At 49.6% G+C, this 23,132-nt stretch overlaps 2 non-coding genes across 2 annotated transcripts; one reads left to right on the forward strand and one right to left on the reverse strand.

Moving 5' to 3' along the window:
- Positions 1–755: 755 nt before the first annotated feature.
- On the forward strand, positions 756–837 carry trnas-uga (transfer RNA serine (anticodon UGA)). The gene has a single exon. It is a non-coding gene; the product is annotated as a tRNA-Ser (tRNA).
- Positions 838–9,777: 8,940 nt separating this feature from the next.
- Positions 9,778–9,849, reverse strand: trnae-cuc (transfer RNA glutamic acid (anticodon CUC)). The gene has a single exon. It is a non-coding gene; the product is annotated as a tRNA-Glu (tRNA).
- Positions 9,850–23,132: the final 13,283 nt, after the last annotated feature.

Consider the following 23,132-nt stretch of genomic DNA (forward strand, 5'->3'; position numbering starts at 1 on the left):
TGGGTTAACGCATTCAAACGAGGCGCTTTTGATAGCTCCGTGTCTGTGCTCACTGCAAGGGTATCTCATTGAAATTCATCGAATTTTGAAATGCTTACTTGGAGTAGAAGTGCGGAGGGCGGTTCCTTTCGTAGGGCAATCTAGGATTGGAGAGCAGGGCCTCAGAAGAGAACGATGATGGTCTAGAACAGGGATGAGACGGAATATCTTTAGCCGGAGGGTGGTGCAGCTGAGGGATTAGTTGTCACAGACGGCTATGGAGACCAAGGCATTGGGAGTTAGAAGCAGAAGATGATAACTTATTCATTGTTAAGGTTGTCAATGCCAATGTCCGATAGAATGTGTTTGAGGGGGATAATAAATCAGCTGTACGACAATGGCGGGACAGACTCGATGGAACGAATGGCCTGTTTCTGGTCTTTTGTCTTATGGACTTATGATCTTATATAATTATTCTATATGTGTTACAAGATAAAACTGCTATAAAACTAAAAAAAAAAGTCCGTCATAATAAAACTGATTCTGATCTTGACTTTTATCTCAAACCGTGGAAATCTCCTTCATTTACGACACTGACGCCAATGCTATTCCTTGACACTCAAACTCTGACCTAACGGTGTTGAAACAAATTCCAAAACTGTCCAATTATGCTATTCGTATCGGAATGATGATTCATCAGTTCCATTACTGAAAATAAATCACGTTCATTCCTCGCTTCAGCTGCAGTGCTGCGGTGGGTAACTAACATAGATGGAGCTGCGATGGCCGAGTGGTTAAGGCGTTGGACTTGAAATCCAATGGGGATTCCCCACGCAGGTTCGAGCCCTGCTCGCAGCGCTATGAAGGAACAGAAATCCAAATACCTGCCAATAAAATTTGACCCTCTGTCTGCTGTCTGAGCGTCGCATCTTCCCTGAGTTGACGCCTGCAAATAGGCTTTTACACTCTTTAGTACAATTCAGTCCAATGCATTTCTACTCAGCGTGAAGAGTTCATTTCTATCCAACTCTGATCAGTCTCCTTGAGGCAGCTTAAACTCTCTGCGTCTCATAAAACTGAAAGAATGAAATATGCAGAGCAGATTCTTCAGCGTCAGCGGGGAGAAGCGGACTCCAGCATTTCGCTCTACGATACACATGGTGACGTCTTCTCATCCTCTGTCAGACTCCGACCTTAATCAATTACTGTAGTTCTGGCAGAATCCACGCAAGCGCAGTAGCGTCTCCCTCAGCTACAAGAGCAGTAGCATCCCCCTGATTAAATCTCCGGTACGTCTCTGCACCCGGAAATATTGCCGATCACGGGCAGCAAGCGGTAGAAGCGGGCAATGTGTGGCGAGTGACAAACAGTGTCATTGACTACAGATGCCCCAAACCCTGAGGTTTCATGCAGTACAGTTCCTGACAAAGATACTATTCGTCAGCCTGACGGCATTTAATTAATAATAGGGTCCTGGCATTTTAATCGCCGTTCTGCACGAACGTCAACCGGGGAGGTCAGTCCCTTGAGTTTAATTAGCTGCTGAATAGAAAATTCTGGAACGTTCCTTCCAGTCTGGGGGACCACGCCAGTTACAGATGGCTTCCGTCCAGCTATCTGGTATGATCATGGCTGCACTTCACCACGTTTCAAACTGTCGTCTTTACCTTTTTCACAATCCAAGATGTCCTTAATATTTCAGAAATGCACTCATGTCCTATGTAAAGTGGCATCCTGTGTTATAATATCCGCAACCATATCTCGTGGAGTATTTTATGGTATCAGTAAGGTACGCGCGGTTATTCCGGTTTAACTCGGTTTTAAATGATAATTTCTCATACTTGAACTAATTTTCCTAGACGGCACGTCTCAGCCATGACCCTAGATTCAGCCATAATTCTATACTGTACAGAGTAAGTTTTAAATTCAGTTGTTCGTTAGAGCACGTGCATTCATCACGGGAGGTGGGTCAGTCAAATTGTTCCGAGCCTCTCCAGTGCGACTGCACCCTTCAGCAAATAAGCGAAGTAAAAGTATCGTCACCGCACCAGCGCCGACCTCAGCAACCCCGTACAAATATATGACAATGGTTTCTCTATTTCAAATTTCCAATCTAGTTCAAATAAACTACAATCTGCAGCTGCTTTGAAAAATACCTGATCCACTCACCGGCTCGCCATCTCTGTTTCGTGAACAATTTCCTCTGATAGTTTCACCGCAACCTATCGTCCCTTATTTAATATCAACCCCACCGAAATACATGACCTCACACATTCCTGTAATAAATACTGTTTGAGCCCCTCGCTGAACTAACCAATCGGAGCCTAAATATTCTCTTTGCAGCCCGTTGTCCGGCTACGTCACGTCATCAGCCTCACACGCTCAGCAGTAAGTACAGCTCATTAATGAGCGACAATAGTGAACCATCCTGACGCTTCCCGATCAAAATTCTTCCAAACTGCAAAAGAACAACGTCGACACGGATGGCACCAGGTATTAGTTTTCCTGGGTGTCTCAGGTTGTGAGGTGGAAGCTCTGCCCGACGCGGCACTTTCCCGATCCGAGTTTCATTACCGACAGAATGTCGATGTACTGATTTGCAACGCAACACTGGAGCCGGTAACACGTTCTTCAATAAATCCTGTTCCCTCGGCTGGGGAGATTCGAGAAGCTGTGGAGTTGATAACCATCCCATATTTCTGTCAGTTCAACACCAGATTACCGAGGTCCTGATTCAGTGTTACAACGCAAAATATTAAATACTTCTTACAGCCTCCACGCACCGCTCCACACCACACCCTCAGAGGCTGGTCGACCCGGTGAGCTCCTACTGCAGAAAATTTAATGACAGTCATTTAATTCACCCGTATCTGGTGACGGATCTAATCGAGGGGGACGTGTATTACGCGTAATTGGTGATTACTTCAAAGTGAACTGGAATTTATGTTAGTGTACACACAAGTGCGATGAAACATCTACTTGCTGATGGGTGGGGACAGGAGGAAACGAGCCAAATGGACATGCCAAAACAGTGTATTTAGCTACGATGTTTTTGTTTCGCAACCGAGTGTCTAACGATTGATTTTGAGTAGAAACAGAGCGACTGATGTCGGTGGGTTCTACAGCTGTATGGATACAAAGCGCCTCACTTCGTTCACCAACCTACTTCCTTCAGTTAGACTGCGGACGATTTACCGCACTGAGCAGAATTCTTGCATCCAAAGCAGCACGAAGTTACGAATTTTAAGAATTAATGACACCAATTTAATGTTAATTTCTTTTATAATTGAAGAAACTGGGAGAAGTGGTATCAGTAACTGTATCGTGTCGCCATCTCTTGCTCCCTCTGCTGGACGGTCATGTGTAAACGCATGAACCATTTCCCCTCCTCAGTCCGAAGGGTGACAATACTTACGAGCCCACCAGCTTCCGACTTTGAATAAAGGGACATAAAGATCCACTACTTTTTGTTAACCAACACACATCAAAGTTGCTGGTGAACGCAGCAGGCCAGGCAGCATCTCTAGGAAGAGGTGCAGTCGACGTTTCAGGCCGAGACCCTTCGTCAGCACTACTTTTTGTTGTTGGGATGAAATATTGCTCTCTGATGGTCAAGAGAGCAGTGTGGAAAACAGTGGCCCAATGTGAACATGAAATTGGGAAATTGCCGTGTACCTCTCCCTCTCCCACCCACTGCCTTTCACACTCCTCCATTTATCAATCTTTCCATGTCTACGATGTGCCTCTCTTTCCTGTCTTACTTCCATGTCTCGCTCTCTCTCTAACACACACACACACACACACACACACGGGTACGCACATCTCTCTCTCTGTCTCTCTCTCTCTCTCTCTCTCTCTCTCTCTCTCTCTGTCTCTCTCCCTCTCTCTCGTTCTCTCGCTCATTTCCTTCTGACACCCATAGTTTCCTCACAAGTTGAGGGAAAAGTTTAGCGAGCAATGTCGGTGTTCGGTGAAAGTGCTGCGTGATTGGAGTGGGAATTTATGGGTATTCTTCTACAAGACAGCGAGGGTAGAGTGTAGGAGAGAGGGTGTGAACTGCTGATGAAATATCGGGGAGAACAGGAGACAGGGCATGAAGGACTCGCGTTTTCCCAACAAACCTGTTCCCGGAACTTTGGTTCAGTGCTCCGTTAGTAGACGACCACCGTGTGAAATTCGATTAGCTGAAAAGGCTTGGATTTTGAACCAATAAACTATTCACATATTTCAATAAGAAATGCTGTCCAGCCGAGGTGGAGGGGGAGGGGATGTTGAGATTATAACTCTGTTGCTGAACTGCGCAGACTGGTGCAAGCAGGAACGGTTCATTTCACTCACTCTACAGACTCTCCATTGCTCCCTTGGGCAGAGAGTGACCCCGCCTATTGCCTGACGCAGGCAGGTTCGCTGATCTTCCATCAATATCACCCGAGCAGGTTGTCCCTGATGCGGTGCACCGGCTGCGCACGCGCCAGTCAGCAGCCAACAACCCACAAGCCAACCCTCCTCAGATGATGTGCAACCTGCCTACTCCAATTGGTGTGTGCAGATGTCAATCTAATGTGTTAACCAATGGCGGAAATGGTTTTACCCGGGGCTTGTTCTCTCCCGCAGACCCTGACTGCTTCTGCCTCCCTTAAGTCCAGTCAATCCTGAGCAAAACTTAACAATGTCCCGTTTTTTTATTGACATTTATATCCGTATGCATCTGTCCAAAGTTGGGGGCGTAGTCAGTACATCGAATTAAAGGCGGAAGAAAGAAGTTTATCTCTTTTCACCCACGGAGAAGGAAGAAGACTTGGTGGAGAACAGCGGAAGACTTTTAACCGGAAAGTGTGGAATGGAGAGGAGGATTGAGGGTAAGTTTGGGCCAGGATGATCTTATTGAATGCCAGGGCTGGCTGAAGAGGGCGAGAGGCCTGACCTTCTTTCTGTTGTCTGGGTGTTTAAAGAAAAGCAATAGACAGGCCTTTCTTGGGCCGGATGCTATCCCAGTGGATATAATAGGGACAGATGCTTGGAGATGACTTGTTCCCAATCTATGTCAATAGTCTGGTCGAGGAATCATGTCCGGGTCTGAAAATGGTACACAATTATATCTATCATTTGTTAATGATGCAGCATTGTATAATTTATGTTCTGCGTACTGTCTTTCTGCAATGATGTTTCCTTGTACCTGTACCTCACGGTCCCTGTGCACACGGTAATAAACTCGGCTGCACCTGACAATACTCACTGAGATTTGAGCAGATGAGTCCAGATGATGTAGGCAAACTGAGCAATTATAATTAGAGTCCAATGTGGGCAATGTATGGTCACCCTCTCCTACAGAGAGACAGAATCTCTGAGTGTGTTTAATAGGCGAGGGATTGAGGTGCAGTGAGTAGTGATGAAGATCAAATTATACATTGTATTTATTGTAAGTAATTGTCTGTAAGACCTCGCACAGCTATTTCGGGCTTTATTGAGACTGTCTGTATGTATGATTTATGTCTGTGTCTCTTCGAGCCTGCAATGATGTTGCAAGTTTTTCATTGTACCTGTACCTCACCGTCCCTGGGCACACAGCAATAAACCCGACTGGACCAGACAATACTCACTGAGCTTTGAGCAGCGATGATCACGTCCAGATGAGTCAAGGTGATGCAGTCAAACTGAGTGAATAGGACTAGAGTCCAATATGGGAAATGTATGGTCACCCTCTTCTACAGAGAGACAGCATCTCTGTGTGTGTTTAATCGGCGAGGGATTGAGATGCAGTGAGTACTGAAGAAGATCAAACGTGTTTTCTTGAAAATTACTGTCTGTAAGACCTCACACAGTTATTTTGAGGTTTATTGATTCTGCACATCGGATATTTTTCAAATTCATGCTCTTCTTATCTAACACATAGAACAAATCTCTCCAGGTACAGTGGACGGCAGGTCAGGTAGAATCTGTGGATGGAAATAGACGGCACACATTTCGGATCCACACACTTACGCTGAACTGACCGTAGAGGGTAGATGACCAGTATGGGGAGCTAAGAATGGGGCAAGAGTTGGGAAGGAACTGGAGAGTGCAGACCAGGAGGTGTGATAGTCAGCTAGATATCGGACACTTGATGTATGCCACAGTCGTCGCTGTTGCTCCTTATTGGTCCTTCATGTCGGCAATTTTGATGTGAAATCACGTCCTGATCAGGAGGTTTCTGCATGACGCAAGTTTAGGCGGTGCTGTTGACGATTATTGCATATTACAGGCGTATGTAGATCAGATAGAGATGTGGGCGGAGGTGTGGCAAGTGGATCCCAGTGCAGGTAAGTATAATGTAGTGCAGTTTGGAAATCGAATTTGCAAAGCACTTGTGCTGTAAATGGCAGGGCATGAGGGAGTGCAATTGACACGAGGGACCCAGCGGCACAAGTGCACAGTTCGCTGATTTCGGCGTCACAGGTCGATAGAATATTGAAAAGCCGTTGTCTCACCCCGGCCTTCCTGGTCCAGGGCAGCAGGAAGGAACATAAGTTGGGACATTACAATGCAGCTGTATAGCTCGTTGTTGAGGTTGTGGATAGAGTGCTATGTACAGTTTCGGACGCTGTATTAGAGAAAATATCCCGTCAAATTGGAACGAGTGGAAGTAAGTTATACAATGACGTTGTCCGGGCAGGAAGAACCAGGTTATATTAAAGGTTTGTTCAAGCTTGGCATTTGCTCATTACAATATGAGGAGAATGCGATTTAAATGATGAAAGGCAGCGATAAGGCCAATAAAAGTCTTTCCTGTGCAGGGGAGACTAAAACTCGGGAGATGGATTTAGAGTGAGAAGGGAAGATTTGAAAGGAACTTGTGCAGCAACATTTTAACAGAGTTTTGTGGATGTGTGGAATGAGCTGCCAGAAGAAGTAGATTAGGCAGGTATAACACTTTCACGAAGGCCGGGGGTTGGATGAATATGGGCCTCCCGCAGGAAACTGAGACTCGCTGGTGGTCATGATGGTTATAATTTCCTCACGACTCTTACCAGTGGGATGCGACAGTTATCATTGGACAGACATGACATGGAAGTCAATGGTAAATGAGAATGCTTGGTTACGAAGCCAAGTACCGCTCTGATCAGGCGATGGAGATACTGCCATATTGCTGAGCAATGATATTGTCTCTGACTCACTTTCCGCTTCTTCTGAGCCATGCAGAGCAGTGGAATCACGTGGTGCTTTCATCACCGGGACGAACGTGTAAACAAGAAGACTTTGATCAATCACCAGTAGTCAGAATCAGAATGGACACAGGCATGTTGACTGCCCTCTTTCTAATTAACCTGTCCGGCTGGTGCACATGTAGATGGATGGCAAATAGATCAGATGAAGAGGCTTACTCGAGCGCTAAATGGATACAGAATATTGTCATTAAACAGTCTTTGATCCCGTTAAAACAACTTGATTAATGAAACATTCCAACAGTTCCAGGTCAGGCACCAGGAATGGTCGAATCACTCCACTCAGCAAACACAGGTTCTTCAGAGCGAAAGCAAAATGGGATCCTCTGAAGGGCCGTGGAAGAACAGTCAAACACATGGCAGATGAAATGCAGTGCAGGGAAATATATGGACATGCACCTTGGTAGATGAAGTGATAGAGTACACATTTTTTTTAATGGGGAGAAAATGCAAAACAAAACAGAGGGGCTAAGGGAATTGAGAGTCTTTGTGCAGGATTCCCTAAAGGTTATTCTGCAGGTTGAGTCTGTGGTGAGGAAGGCAAATGCGATGTCAGTCTTCATTCCAAACACAATACAATATAAAAGCAAGGATGTGATTTAGAGTCCTTATGAAGCACTGATGAGGCCTCACGGAGCATCGTGAGCAGATTTGCGTCCCTTATCTTAGAAAGTACGTGTTGCAACTGGAGAGGGTTCAAAGGAGGGTCATGAAAATGATTCGAGGATTGAATGTCTTCTCATATGAAGAGCGTTTGCTGGCTCCGGCCTGTGGTCATTGGAATTCAAGAGAATGAGGAGCGACCTCATTGAAACCTATGGAATGGTGAGAGGCCCTGATAGAGTGGATGTGGAGAGGACGTTTCCTATGGCGCGAGAGGCTAAGACCAGAGGACGCAGCCTCAGAATAGAGGACATCCTCTGAGAACAGAGATGAGGAGTAAGTTCTTTAGCCAAAATGGTGAATCTGTGGAATTCATTACCACAGACAAAGTCTGGCCAAGCCTGTATGCTTATTTAAGGCAGAGGTTGAACGATTCATCATTGATCAGGAAAACCGTTCAACAGACAACGCCATCTCCACCACCACCTGGACAAAAAAGACACATATGTTCGAATGCTGTTCATAGACTTCAGTTCAGTTCAACACAATCATTCCTCAGCACCTGACTGGAAAGCTGAAGCTGCTGGGCCTGAACACCTCCCTCTGCAACTGGATCCCAGACTTCCTGACTGGGAGACCTCAGTCAGTCCGGATTGGAAGCAGCATTTCCAACACCTTCACACTGAGCACGGGGGCCCCCCAGGGCTGTGTACTCAGTCCACTGCTGTTCACTCTGCTGACCCACGACTGTGCTGCAACACACAGCTCGAACCACATTGTCAAGTTCACCGATGACACGACCGTGGTGGGTCTCATCAGCAAGAACGACGAGTCAGCACACACAGAGGAGGTGCAGCAGCTGACAGACTGGTGCAGAGCCAACAACCTGTCTCTGAATGTGAGCAAAACAAAAGAGATGGTTGTTGACTTCAGGAGGACACGGAGCGACCACACTCTGCTGAGCATTGGAGGCTCCTCCGTTGAGATCGTTAACAGCACCAAATTTCTTGGTGTTCACCTGGCGGAGAATCTCACCTGGTCCCTCAACACCAGCTCCATAGCCAAGAAAGCCCAGCAGTGTCCTTACTTTCTGCGAATGCTGAGAAAAGTCCATCTCCCACCCCCCATTCTCACCGCATTCTTCAGAAGATGTATCGAGAGCATCCTGTGCAGCTGCATCACTGCCTGGTTCGGGGAATTGCACCGTTTCGGATCGCAAGACCCTGTAGCGGTCAGTGAGGTCAGCTGAGAAGTTCATAGGGGTCTCTCTTCCCTCCATGACAGACATTTACACCACACGCTGCATCCGCAAAGCTAACAGCATTACGAAGGACCCCACGCACCCCTCACACAAACTCTTCTCCCTCCTGCCACCTGGCAAAATGTACCAAAGCATTCGGGCTCTCACGACCAGACTGTGCAATAGTTTCTTCCCCCAAGCCATCAGACTCCTCAAAACTCAGAGACTAGACTGATATCTACATCATTTATTATTATATTGTAATTTGTCCTCTACTGTGCGTATTGTGTGTTTATTATTTATTGTACTGCCCTGCGCTGTTTTGTGCACTTTATGTAGTCCTGTGCAGTTCTCTATTCTAGTGCAGATTTTATGTTGTTTTTATGTAGTCTAGTGTAGCCTTGTGCTGTCTCACATAGTCTAGTGTAGTCTTGTGTTGTTTTACGTAGCATCATGGTCCCGTTTTTACTGTGTACTGTACCAGCGGCTTATTGTCGAAATGACAACAGAAGCGAATTGATTTGACTTGACTTCACATAAAAGGATACAGGGAGAATGGGGCTGAGTAAAAAAAATGGATCATCCATCATGAAATGGCGAATCGGCCTAATTCTACTGTATCATATGGTATTATGGTCCTGAATTAGGTGGATGTAGACGAAACATAGACAAAAATGCTGCTGTTGTGATAGTAAGTTAATAAACACGATAAGTTACAATAAACGCAATAAATTACAGTTAGAAATATTCTAATTCCCTGACCGGGAATCGAACCCGGGCCGCGGCGGTGAGAGCGCCAAATCCTAACCACTAGACCACCAGGGAAACTGCCGAAATACCACGCTCAACGATAGACAACTATCCAATAAGGAAAATGCAAATTAAATTTTAGAATATAGATAATTAAAATAAATAAATGAGTGAGCTGTACCGTCGTTGAAGGTTGTCAGTGGGTTGTGGAATCAATTCAGTGATGGACTAAGTGAGGTTATCCACTCGGGTTTATTTTCAGTGATGGGTGAGAAGGAATCAGTGTTCGTGCTCTCGATCAAGTGTCCTATTTGGGCAATAAAGTTACCCTGGCCAGTGTTGAAATGGACCTCAGTAAAGTTCAGGCAGTTAAACAGTGGCCCAAAATATCTACAGTCAAACAGGTACGGCGCTTCATTGGGTCTGCAAACTTTTATCGCCGCTTCATACAGAATTCCGGCTCTAACGCGGTTCGTACAAATGCATCACCGGGAAGACATCGGCAGGATTGCATTGGACACACGGTGCCGACCAAGTATTTTCGGAGCTAAAGCGTAGTTTCACTACTTTGGCGGTGCTGAAACAACCAAACATTGAAACATAGAAAATAGGTGCAGGAGTAGGCCCTTCGGCCCTTCGAGCCTGCATCGCCATTCGGTATGATCATGGCTGATCATCCAACTCAGAACCCTGTACCTGCCCTCTCTCCATACCCCCTGATCCCAAGTTTAGCCACACATCACAACGATTCATAGTCGAGTCGAGTCCTCTCTCAGCCCTAGTCTGCGGATAGCCGGGTGCACGCTTGTGTTTTTCTTTTCCGTTTCATGACTCCGGCCGAGAGGAATTACGATGTTGGGTACTGGGAACTTCTGGATGTCAGGGAGGCCCTGGAAGGATGACGACGCTGGCCGGATGGGGCAGACCATCCTTTCTTTGTCTGAACAGATCGCAAGAACCGCTCCTAAATTCAGGATACAAAGAGACTCAACTCTCGCCGAACCTTGTATGCTCTCTTCTTCTCACGGTTCAATTACATCCTCACCTATCGTCCCGGCAACAATAATACCAAGGCCGACGCTCTCTCTTGGCAGTTCGACGCATCCGAGGACATGCCGATCCAGAGCCTGTTCTTCTTCGCTTGTGTATTGCTTCGCGGGTGATCTGGGGAGGCAGAGGTGAGGCTGCATAACAGTGGGACCACTGCCGGGGTGGGGGACCTCCCAACCGGATGTTTGTCCATACTGCGGTGCCTTCCAAAGTGTTGGAATGGTGTCACTCCTCCCGTCTGGATGGGCAGCGGGGAATTCAACGGACCCTGGAGTTTATAAAGAGAACATTTTGGTGGCCATCAGTGTCCCAGGATGTCCACAACTTTGTATCTGCGTGTCCCACCTGCGCTCAGAGCAAGACCACGTCAACGTCCTGCGGTCCTGGTATGTCCACCGTCAGTGCCCCAACGCCTCTGGTCCCACCTCTATGTAGAGTGCATCACTGGGCGGACCCCATTCAATGGAAACACCACTGTTTTGGCTGCTGTGGATCGATGTTGCAAAGCTGCCTACTTCATTGCCGTCCCCAAGCTCCCTTCGCCGCATTCATGGTTCAGCCTGAGTTCAGTCTTCACAGCTTTCCTCAGGACGTAACGTCTGATCAGTTCAATTCAATTCCGTTCAATTCCCAGTTTTGAAAGGTGTTCTGCTGTCTTTTAGGAGCCACAGCCAGCCTCTCATCTGCTTTCCACTCCCAATCCAATAGTCAGACTGAGAGAGTGAACCAGGAGTTGGAGAAACCCTGCGCTGCCTTGCCTCTTCCAAACTCCCGTCCTAGAGCTCCCAGTTGGTTTGGGCAGAGATCGCCCTCAATAACCTCCATTCTTCCTCCACGGGTATGTCTCCCTTTGAATGCCAGAAGGGATTCCAGCCCCCGCTCTTCCCTGATCGGGAGACTGACGTAGGAGTTCATCATTGAACAGCTGATCCAGCGCTACACGCGCCCATGGAGGCGAGCCAGGGCTTCTCTGCTGCACGCCCAGAAACAGCATTCCCGGCAGGCTGATCGGCTCCGTCGACAGGTAAGACCATTCAAACCAGTGGAGGAGGCCTGGTTGTCATCGAGGAAAGTCGAGAGCGGCAATTTGGTACCGCGCTAAGTGGGACCGTTTGTAGTAGACAAGGCTGTCAACAAGGAGTCGGAAAGATTGCTTCTACCAGCTTTACTGAAGACCTACACAGTATTTCATGTTTCCCAGCTCAAGTCGGTTACTACCTCTCCCCTAGCCCCAGTCACCCCACCTCCCCCTTCTCCTCCCCTGGTAATTGGTTCCGTTGTCTACACGGTGCGGCGCCTCCTGGCATCTCGCTGGGCACGTGGTACTTGTGGATTGGGAAAGGTATGGTTCAGAAGAACGTACTTAGATCCCAGCGAGGGACCTCTTGAAGAAGACACTCATCAGGGACTTCCAGCGGGCGTAGGGCTGTGGCGCCTCAGGGGCTGCGCTTTGTGCGGGTGGGGCGTCTCACAAACACGGATTCGGCAGCGCAGCAGATACGGCAATAGTGCTCGTGAAGATCCAAGTGTTTGCTAATTATTATTTCATTGTGATAGTATTTAACTCAATTCGTTCCGTCGAGTGCTTGTCGAGACTTGAGCACAGCACAGCACAGCAACGCTTCGCTCGCTGCTTGCATTCGTCCTTGCCTGAGAAATAGGACTGTCGAGTCAACTGATTCTGAAGACCAGCGGAATTAGTTTTATATTTAGTTGTTCTCTTCATCCGCAGTATAGGCTTCGTTCGATTTGAGCGTTTTAGTTAACGGCCCTGCTTGGCCGTGCGTTTATTGCTTTCCTTTCACTCTATCACGGGTCGCATAAAAGTCTGTGAATTCTCGACCCGTTTCAAAGTTTCTCCCTCCGCAATTGGGCCATATCAGTACTCCGGTGACACGGACATCGGGATGTGAGATGGGACAGTGCACAGGGAGCTTCACTCGCTGTCAGACCCGGGTCTTTGGAAGGTAATATGCGGAGGACCTTTCACTCTGTGTCTGAACCTGGCCCTGCGTCATGAGACGGTATGGAAGGAGCTTCTCTGTATCTTTCACTCAAGAGTGTGGCATGGGACGCTGTGGAAGGAGCTTGATTCTGTGTCGGACCCCCCCCCCCCGAGTGTGTGATGGGACGGTGCGGAGAGAGCTTCTCTCTGTGTCATATCTCTGTGGCATCTCAACCTTTATTTAAGAAAATGTCTTTATTATAAATTCAATGCTACAATATATACAAAGTAAATAAGACACAATTAGCAAACAAACGACATTAAATGAAAATCTTTCCATTTCTGTGCATGACAGCGCTAATGCCCCGCGATGCCAAACGGTCTTCTAGTCAACAGAGAGAAAGGCTGCCGCGGTCCCAGATTCCTGGAGCAGGTTCATCAGGTCCGGACGAGATGGACATTGTCCTGAATGGACCGGGACTGTGTAAGATTGGTCATAATGGATCTTGTAGTCTGTGCACAATAGAGAGAACGGACGCCAGTTCTTTAGCAGGCGGAAGTCTCTCTTCTTGGGCAGGATGACCACGAGAGCTGTACGCCATGACAGACGTATTTCCCCGGTGCCAAAGGTCTCCCCTCGAACAGGGGTATAGTCTACCCCCAGGACATCCTACAACGCCAGGTAAATCTCTACACACAGTCCATCTAAGCCAGAGGAATTACCCCTCCGGAGTTGCCAAAGGCCAGTGGACAGCTCCTCCCGAGTCAAGGGAGCGTCCAGGCGCACTGCGTCCTCTGGGCTGACCTTAGGCATATCTTTCCAGACCTCATTGCATGCCCCTGCTTTTGACGGATCCGGCGAAAATAAGGACCGATAGAATGAACGGACTTCTTTGTTAATTCCGTTGGGGTTCGTGATGGAGGAGCCATCGGCAGCCAGTAACCCCAATAACTGCTTTTGAACTCCCAGCCACTTCTCCAACGAGTAGAAGAAGGGTGAGCCACGGTCCAAATCCTGCAGCATTTGGATCCGTGACCTCACGTACGCACCTCGGGACTGCTGGAGCTGCAGATTCCTTAATGCGTCCTTCTTCTCCTCGTATTACTGCCATAGTTGTTGGTCTCCAGTGTCGGACCAAGACGGAACTCCAGGCCAAGCAACGCTCTCTCAAGCCGCTGAACCTCAGAGACCTGCCTCTTTGTCGACCCCCTACTGTACTTCCGACATAAAAAACCGGATGTGGGCTTTGCCCACATCCCACCACAGCCGCAGGGAGCAGAGCTCTCTCCGTCTCTCCCTCCAGGTGACCCAGAACGCTCGGAACGAATTCCGGAAACGGCTATCCTCCAGTAGCCGGTTGTTAAAATGCCAATACCCGGATCCCAGCCAAGGGCACAGAGGAATAAATTCCATCCACACAAGGTGATGATCCGAGCACGACACCGGCCGCATGGAGGACGCCGACACGCGGGAGATGCAAGCCCGAGAGGTATACAGGCGGTCTATCCGGGAACCTCCCTCTCTAGATCTTCTCAAGAAGGCGCCAGAGTCGGGGTGAAGATTCCGCCAGCTGTCCACCAAGTCAAAGGACCCGACTAGCTCCTTTAACTTCTTTTGCCGATGCTGGGTGGCGTTGGAGGCCCGAGCGGTCATCCACCTCGAGGGTACAGTTGAAGTGGGCCAGTGAAGGAGAGGAGCTTTGAGGCTTTGACTCAAGAGGCTTCGAAGAGAAGAGGCGGAGGGCAAGCTAGCTCGCAGGTAGTTTTTACAATGTCTCCTGAAACGGTGATGTGCATCTCATGTGAGATGTGGCATTCTTGGAGGAACTCCCCTCTCCCGCAGAGTCACATCTGCCAGAGGTGCATACGGCTGGGCGATCTGGAAGACCGTGTACGGTATCTGGAGCAGCAGCTGGATGACCTTCGACTCATAAGGGAGAATGAGGCAGTCAAAGATGAGAGCTACAGGGAGGTAGTCACACCTAGGCTGTCGGAAGCAGGTCGTTGGGGTGACAGTCAGAGGGATGAAAGCGAAGGTGACCAGACAGGTAGTGCAGAGCACCCCTGTAGCCATTCCCCCGAATAATAAGTTTACCGTCCTGGATACTGTTGGCGGGGACGACAGACCAGGTGTGAGCGACGGTGCCAGTGCCCCCGGCACTGAGTCTGACCCTGTGGTGCAGAAGGGTGGGTCGGAGAAGAGGAGAGCTGTCATCATTGGAGATGATATAGTCAGGGGAGCAGACAGGAGATTTTGTGAACGTGAGAAGGACCCCGCATGGTTTGTTACCTTCGGGTGCCAGGGTCTGGGATGTCTCTGACCGGGTGCACGACATCCTGGTACGAGAGGGAAAGCAACCAGAAGTCGTGATACATGTTGGGACCAACGACATAGGCAGGAAGAGGGATAAGGTCCTGAAGTGAGAGTTTCGGGAACTAGGCAGAAGGCTGAAGAACAGGACCTCAAGGGTGGTGTTCTGAGGATTGCTGCCAGTGCTACATGACAATGATGGTAAGAATTGGAGGAGATGGCAGTTGAATGCGTGGCTGAGAAGTTGGTGCAGGGAGCAGGGTATTAGATTTTTAGATCATTGGGATCTCTTCTGGGGAAAGTGGGACCTGTACAGATTGGATGGGTTGCACCTGAACTCGAGGGGGAGCAATATCCTTGCAGGTAGGTTTGTTAGCATGGTTCGGGAGGGGTTAAACTAATTTGCGAGGGGGATGGGACCCGGAGCGATAGAGCAGTGAAAGGAGCGCATGGAGTAAAGCCAGATCTAACATGCAGAGAGGCTTTGAGGAAAGAGAAGCAGAATAAACGGTGTAAAGACAGTAAGGTAGAAGGGGCTAAAATGTGCGCACCTCAATGCAAGAAGCATCAGGAACAAAGGTGATGAACTGAGAGCTTGGATACATACATGGAATTATGATGTAGTGGCCATTACAGAAACTTGGCTGGCACCAGGGCAGGAATGCCTTCTCAATATTACTGGATTTCAGTGCTTTAAAAGGGATAGAGAGGGCGGAAAAAGGGGAGGAGGGGTGTCTTTACTGGTCAGGGATACTATTACAGCTACGGAAAGGATGGGTAATGTAACAGGATCCTCTTTTGAGTCAATATGGGTGGAAGTCAGGAACAGGAAGGGAGCAGTTACTCTATTGGGGGTATTCTATAGGCCCCCTGGTAGCAGCAGAGATACAGAGGAGCAGATTTGGAGGCAGTTTTTGGAAAGGTGCAAAAATAACAGGGTTGTTATCATGGGTGACTTTAACTTCCCTAATATTGATTGACACCTGCTTAGTTCCAAGGGTTTCGATGGGGCAGAGTTTGTTAAGTGTGTCCAGGACGGATTCCTGTCGCAGTATGTGGACAGACCGACCAGGGGGTAATGCCATACTAGATCTGGTAATAAGTAATGAACTGGGTCAGGTCACAGATCTCTCAGTGGGTGAGCATCTGGGGGACAGTGACCACCGCTCCCTGGCCTTTAGCATTATCATCGAAAAGGATAGAATCAGAGAGGACAGGAAAATTTTCAAGTGGGGAAAGGCTAAATATGAGGCTATAAGGCTAGAACTTGTGGGTGTGAATTGGGATGATGTTTTTGCAGGGAAATGTACTATGGACATGTGGTCGATGTTTAGAGATCTCTTGCAGGATGTTAGGATTAAATTTGTCCCGCTGAAGAAGGTAAAGAATGGTAGGGTGATGGAACCATGTGTGACAAGTGAGGTGGAAAATCTAGTCAGGTGGAAGAAGGCAGCATACATGAGGTTTAGGAAGAACGGATCAGATGGGTCTATTGAGGAATATAGGGAAGCAAAAAAGGAGCTTAAGAAGGGGCTGAGAAGAGCAAGAAGGGGGCATGAGAAGGCCTTGGCGAGTAGGGTAAAGGAAAACCGCAAGGCATCCTTCAATTATGTGAAGCAAAAAAGGATGACAGGAGTGAGGGTAGGACCGATTAGAGGTAAAGGTGGGAAGATGTGCCTGGAGGCTGTGGAAGTGAGCGAGGTCCTCAATGAATACTTCTCTTCGGTATTCACCAATGAGAGGGAACTTGATGATGGTGACGACAATATGAGTGAGGTTGATGTTCTGGAGCATGTTGATATTAAAGGAGAGCAGGTGTTGGAGTTGTTAAAATACATTAGGATAGATAAGTCCCCGGGGCCTGATGGAATTTTCCCCAGGCTGCTCTACGAGGCGAGGGAAGAGATTGCTGAGACTCTGGCTAAGATCTTTATGTCCTCGTTGTCCACGGGAATGGTACCTGAGGATTGGAGGGAGGCGAATGTTGTCTCCTTATTCAAAAAAGGTAGTAGGGATAGTCCGGGTAATTATAGACCAGTGAGCCTTACGTCTGTGGTGGGAAAGCTGTTGGAAAAGATTCTTAGAGATAGGATCTATAGGCATTTAGAGAATGAGAATCATGGTCTGATCAGGGACAGTCAGCATGGATTTCTGAAGGGCAGATCGTATCTAACAAGCCTGATAGAGTTCTTTGATGAGGTGACCAAGCATATAGATGAGGGTAGTGCACTGGATGTGATTTATGTGGATTTTAGTAAGGCACTTGACAAGGTTCCACACGGTAGGCTTATTCAAAAAGTTAGAAGGCATGGGATCCAGGGAAGTTTGGCCAGGTGGATTCAGAATTGGCTTGCCTGCAGAAGGCAGAGGGTGGTGGTGGAGGGAGTACATTCAGATTGGAGGATTGTGACTAGTGGTGTCCCACAAGGATCTGTTCTGGGACCTCTACTTTTCGTGATTTTTATTAACGACCTGGATGTGGGGGTAGAAGGGTGGGTTGGCAGTTTTGCAGACGACACAAAGGTTGGTGGTGTTGTAGATAGTGCAGAGGATTGTCAAAGGTTGCAGAGAGACATTGATATGATGCAGGAGTGGGCTGAGAAGTCGCAGATGGAGTTCAACCCGGAGAAGTTTGAGGTGGTACAGTCTGGAAGGACAAATTCCAATGCAGAGTACAAAGTAAATGGCAGGATACTTGGTAGTGTGGAGGAGCAGAGGGATCTCGGGGTACATGTCCACAGATCCCTGAACGTTGCCTCACAGATGGATAGGGCAGTTAAGAAAGCTTATGGGGTGTGAGCTTTCATAAGTCGAGGGATAGAGTTTATGAGTCGCGGTGTAATGATGCCGCTCTATAAAACTCTGGTTCGGCCACAGTTGGAGTACTGTTTCCATTTCTGGTCACCTCACTATAGGAAGGATGTGGAAGCATTGGAAAGGGTACAGAGGAGATTTACCAGGATGCTGCCTGGTTTAGAAAGTATGCATTATGATCAGAGATTACGGGAGCTAGGGCTTTACTCTTTGGAAAGAGGGAGGATGAGGGGAGATATGATAGAGGTGTACAAGATAATAAGAGGAATAGATAGAATGGATAGCCAGCGCCTCTTCCCCAGGGCACCACTACTCAATACAAGAGGACATGGCTTTAAGGTAAGGGGTGGGAAGTTCAAGGGGGATATTAGAGGAAGTTTTTTACTCGGAGAATGGTTGGTGCGTGGAATGCACTGCCTGAGTCAGTGGTGGAGACAGATACACTGGTGAAGTTTAAGAGACTATTAGACAGGTAAATGGAGGAATTTAAGGTGGGGGTTTATATGGGAGGCAGGGCTTGAGGGTCGGCACAACATTGCGGGCCGAAGGGCCTGTACTGTGCTGGACTATTCTATGTTCTATGTTCTAATTCCCCCCCCCCACCCCGAGGATGACGCAGTCCCCAGGATCGATGGAGCTCAGCCGAGCGGACAGCTGACAGAATAGGCGGGTCTGCATCACACCGCGCCTCGGAGCGTACACATTGATAAAATGCAATGGTACACCATCCAGGCGCACAGCCAGGTGGAGCAGACGACCGGGCACAGCATCTTGGACTCTTACGATTTCCGAATGGAAGGTCGGGGCCAACAGGATCGCCACCCCGCGAGAGCTGGAGCTGAGGTGGCTCACTGAGACCCCGCCCTGTCACTCCAGGAGCCAAGCGGATACGTCCCCAGGGATGGCATGGGTTTCATGCAGGAAACTCACCGCATATCTCCTATCCCTGAGGACTGAGAGATTGTTATGTCTGCGAAGAGGACCCCTGCTGCCGTTTACATTGAGACTAGCTCTGGTAAGTTTCATGTCGGGAGCACACTAGGCCTCAGCAGCTGTGCCCATCCCGGTGAGAGCGGAGGCGCCTTCCACCACACTGTCCCGAAAGAAAGCAAGGATACTTTTTGCTTTCCGGGCTCCAGCGGTACCAGCGACACCCTGTGACCCACCATCCCCCGTAGGAGCGATGCTGCTTCTCCCTCTGATGTCCCTTACCAGGTCATCCAGGAAAGATTTCAGTTGCCGTCTGTCGTTCCCCGACACCGCATTCCTCTTCCCCTTTCCCTTCCGTCTGATGATGACTCTCAGGGACTTCACCAGCCTCGGCATGCAGGACCAGCGAAGCGAGGCTAGTTGTGGCCGATGCTTTGCACCCTCAGAGGTGAGAATGAAATGCTTAATTTCCTCCACAGATATTAATGGGGATTCCTCAGGAGGGGTGAGGATGTCCATTGTCTCACTATCGAAGGAACTCTTCACTGCAGATAGATTCCCAACTCTTCACTGCAGATAGATTCCCCATCGTCCTCCCCGCATGTTCTAATAGATGGCCGCGCTTGTGACCCACACTGCGCAGCGGGTACCTCGCTCTTACCTGCCCGCTCCACCGTCACATCAGCCTCATCCACATTTGCGACAGTGGAGGGATAATATCCAGGGACTCCCTGCAAGCCATTAATTGATGGGTCAGCGTGCATAGAATATCATCCTACCCAGGAGACAAGTATTAAGGGGACCCCGGCACCTTTGGTCCAAGGGATTCACAGGCAGCCTGATGCTGAGAATGAGAGAGCTTTGTCTCCTCTCCCTTTACACTATTCGATACACTTGCTTCCAGGGAGGCACTTACTACTAAGTCCTGGGTGGCGGGCTCCAGGGCTGTCTCATTTGTGCAAACAGGGCTATCAGAAGCTTTCTGCACAACCACACCATCTACCTCAGGACTGGTGGCTACATCTGGGGACTCAGGTTTGGAACCAACATCTGCCCAGATTCCCACCCCTTCCTGGGACTCCCCCGCATCTACATCTCCTGCCCTCTTGCGGGAACATTCCCTTCTCCTCTTCACGCCGGAGGAGCACACAGGTGCAGGATTCACTGATGGGGCGATGCTCTCTGTTTCCATCGCCCCGTCTAACTGCGCACTTCCCCGTGCTTCACGCTCCACTTCAGGGCAAATGGGCGTGAGCTCTGCGGTCTCGGGCACCGACTTCTTAGGGTGTTTGGATTTCTTCGTTGCCTTCTTGCCCCGCACAGGCTCCACCCCGTCCCCCACCTGAAAGGCAGGGGCAGGAGCAGGGACAGGGGTAGGGGCAGGGTGAGGGGCCGGGGGCAGGATCAGGGGCAGGAGCAGGTGCACGCGCAGGAGTCGGATCGAGGCAGAGGTAGCTGGGGCACTGGTGCCCGAAGTGGGCTCCCTCGGGTTTCTGGTGTTTGGACAGTCCCTCCGAAAGTGCCCACCTCCCTGCACGCATGGAACCGTGGGCGCTCGGAGATCCAGTACACTTGATAATCTACCCCCTCGTTCCGGACAGTAAACCGGCCCTCAACTTCGTCCTCCCTTTCCAGCTGCATGAATACCTGACGCTGGAAAGAGATTACGATGTGGAGGGTGCGCCTCTTAAATTTGGGACGGATGGCATTTATCTCCGACCTTACTTGTCCCAAGTGGGCTAGTGCAAGAAGCAGGTCCTCATTGGGGAAGAAAGGCTTGAAGTGACCGAAGACGATTCGTTGCGTGGGAGCTGCCACCAGCTCCATCTGCATAAAGATGTTTTCCGCAGTGATCACCTTACTGAGAGCCAGGTGCACCAACTCTCATTCTTCAAATAAAACACTGCCTTCCCGAACTCGTTTTCGGTGGCCAAAATACCACCTTTCCCAACCAAGTTCTCCATGACTTCCGCAAATTGTTCCAGAGTAACGCCAGGATGCAAAATACATTGCACCCCGCTTTCATCTTCCACCGACTGAAGCAGGGTATTCTCCACGGCTGGAGAGGAAACCGGCTTTGCATAACTCCCTGGGTACCGGTCCGGCATGCTAGCACTATGTCCGAATCGAGAAATATGCGACAGTACCGTTTATAAAGTCCTGGAGTGAGTAGAGTAACCGGACGCAAAAGTTTGCACAGCGAATTGCCAGCGGCCGCAGCTGGGTGCTACGCAGTTAGCAACCGCCAACAAACCGAGTCCAGACTGGCAAAAAAACTCCAAACGAAGCTTCCACACTAAACAAGCCTCTCACTCAGATGTCCAAGAGACATTTCGAACCACCTCCAAAGTATCTCACGAACTTAATACAGCAGTTTTTCCTCGATTTCTCCCTGCTGAAGCAGAACAGCTCCTCGCTGTGTCTGATCCCGGGAGTGATGGATGATTTTGTTTGGAGGGAGCTTTACTCTGTGTCTGACCACGGGAGTGTGTGATGGGACGATGTGCAAGGAGCTTCACTCTGTGTCTGACCCCTTTTTTTTTAAACAAAATTCTTTATTACAAATGTCGGTGCTATAAATTTTTACAAAACCAGTGACTAACACATTTACTACAGTACAAACAGACAATACATGTTAAACCAATATATTGCCATCCTCATCAATGATGGCATTTACACCCCGCGGAGCCCAACGGTCCCGGAACATCTCTACGGTCGCCGTGGACTGTGCGTATTCCTTTTCAATATTCACCCGGGCACGAACATACCCCCTAAACATAGCCAGGCAGTCCGCCCGGGGAGAACCTCCTGCACCCTTTTCCAGGAGCCACGGATGGCAATTTTCGCCAGCCCCAGGAGCAAGTTGACAAGGACATCCTCATCCCTCTGTGCCCCCCTCCTTACTGGATGACCATATATGAATAGGGTGGGACTGAAATGCAACCAGAAGGCGAGAAGCAGCCCACGCAAATACGCGAAAAGGGGCTGCAGCCTCACACACTCCACGTACATATGGTACACGGTCTCCTCCAGCCCGCAGAAGTGACACGCGGCTGGGAGATCCGTGTACAAACTAAAGAACTTATTGCAAAGCACCGCTTTATGCAGCACCCTCCAACCGAGATCCCCAAGGTGCATGGGAAGGACTCCCTTGTAAAGGGACTTCCATTGGGGACCCCCCTCACCTCCAGGTGGAAAGACCGACCGCCATGACGTGTCGGGACGGTGGACAAATGTTAGGAAGTGGAGGGTGTGGAGCAGCAGCCCATAAAGGTACCTCCTGCCTGCATCCCTGAATGGGATTGTGGGTGTCGATGAAAGACGGCTCAAGTTGTGTGGATTCGTCTCTCGGGTAAGGCTGCGGGGCCTGGGCCCGACGAGCAGCTCAACTTGAGTCGATCCACACACCTGAGCCGCACCGACATCCGTTGAGGCAGGGCAGGGGTCGGCCAGGACCCCGCCCTCTGCCAGAGGAGGGGATTCCCGGCCTGAGGCAACCATGTTACAGACTCTCAGTAGGTCCTGATAGAAGCCGGGCAGCCTCTGCAAAGCAGCACGGCTGACGCCCGCCGGTGGTAGCTGCATATCTTCGTGAAGACAGCGGCCCTTCCGGAGGAAGAAAGTCGCCAACACGTGCCACCTGGGAGGGTGCTCGGCGTACAGGAATCTCTGCAGAGTCCTGAGGCGGAGAGCCGCCAGCCGTGTGTGTACACACACCAGCGACTGTCCGCCCTCTCCTACTGGGAGACTCAGAACCGCTGCAGAGACCCAGTGTTTCCTGTTACCCCAGAAGAAGTCCACTAGCTTCATCTGCATTCTTGCGACAAAAGGGGCAGGGGGGGGCCAAGGTGACCATCCGGTACCACAACATGGAGGCCACCAGCTGGTTTATGACCATCACCCTGCCTCGATAGGAAAGCACCCTGAGAAGGCCTGACCAGTGCCCCAGCCGGGCCATGACCTTTGTCTCCAGGTCCTGCCAGTTCGCCAGCCAGGTCTCCCCAGAAGGACTCAGGTAGACTCCCAGATAGAGAAGACGTCTGGTGCTCCACTCAAAAGCTCTCATCTCCTCCGGCAGGGAGTCCACCTGCCACTGGCCTACTAAGAGTCCGGAACATTTCGCCCAGTTGATCCTGGCGGAGGATGCCGCCGAGAAAACATCTTGGCACTCGCGCATCCTCCGCAGGTCACAGGGGTCTGTCATCATGAGGAGTACGTCATCGGCGTAGGCCGAGAGGACGACCCCCATGTCCGGTTCGCGCGGAACCAGACCTGTCAGCCTTCGCCGAAGAAGGCTGAGGAATGGCT

This window comes from Mobula birostris, chromosome 13, assembly GCF_030028105.1.
Source record: "Mobula birostris isolate sMobBir1 chromosome 13, sMobBir1.hap1, whole genome shotgun sequence".
NCBI lineage: Eukaryota > Metazoa > Chordata > Chondrichthyes > Myliobatiformes > Myliobatidae > Mobula > Mobula birostris.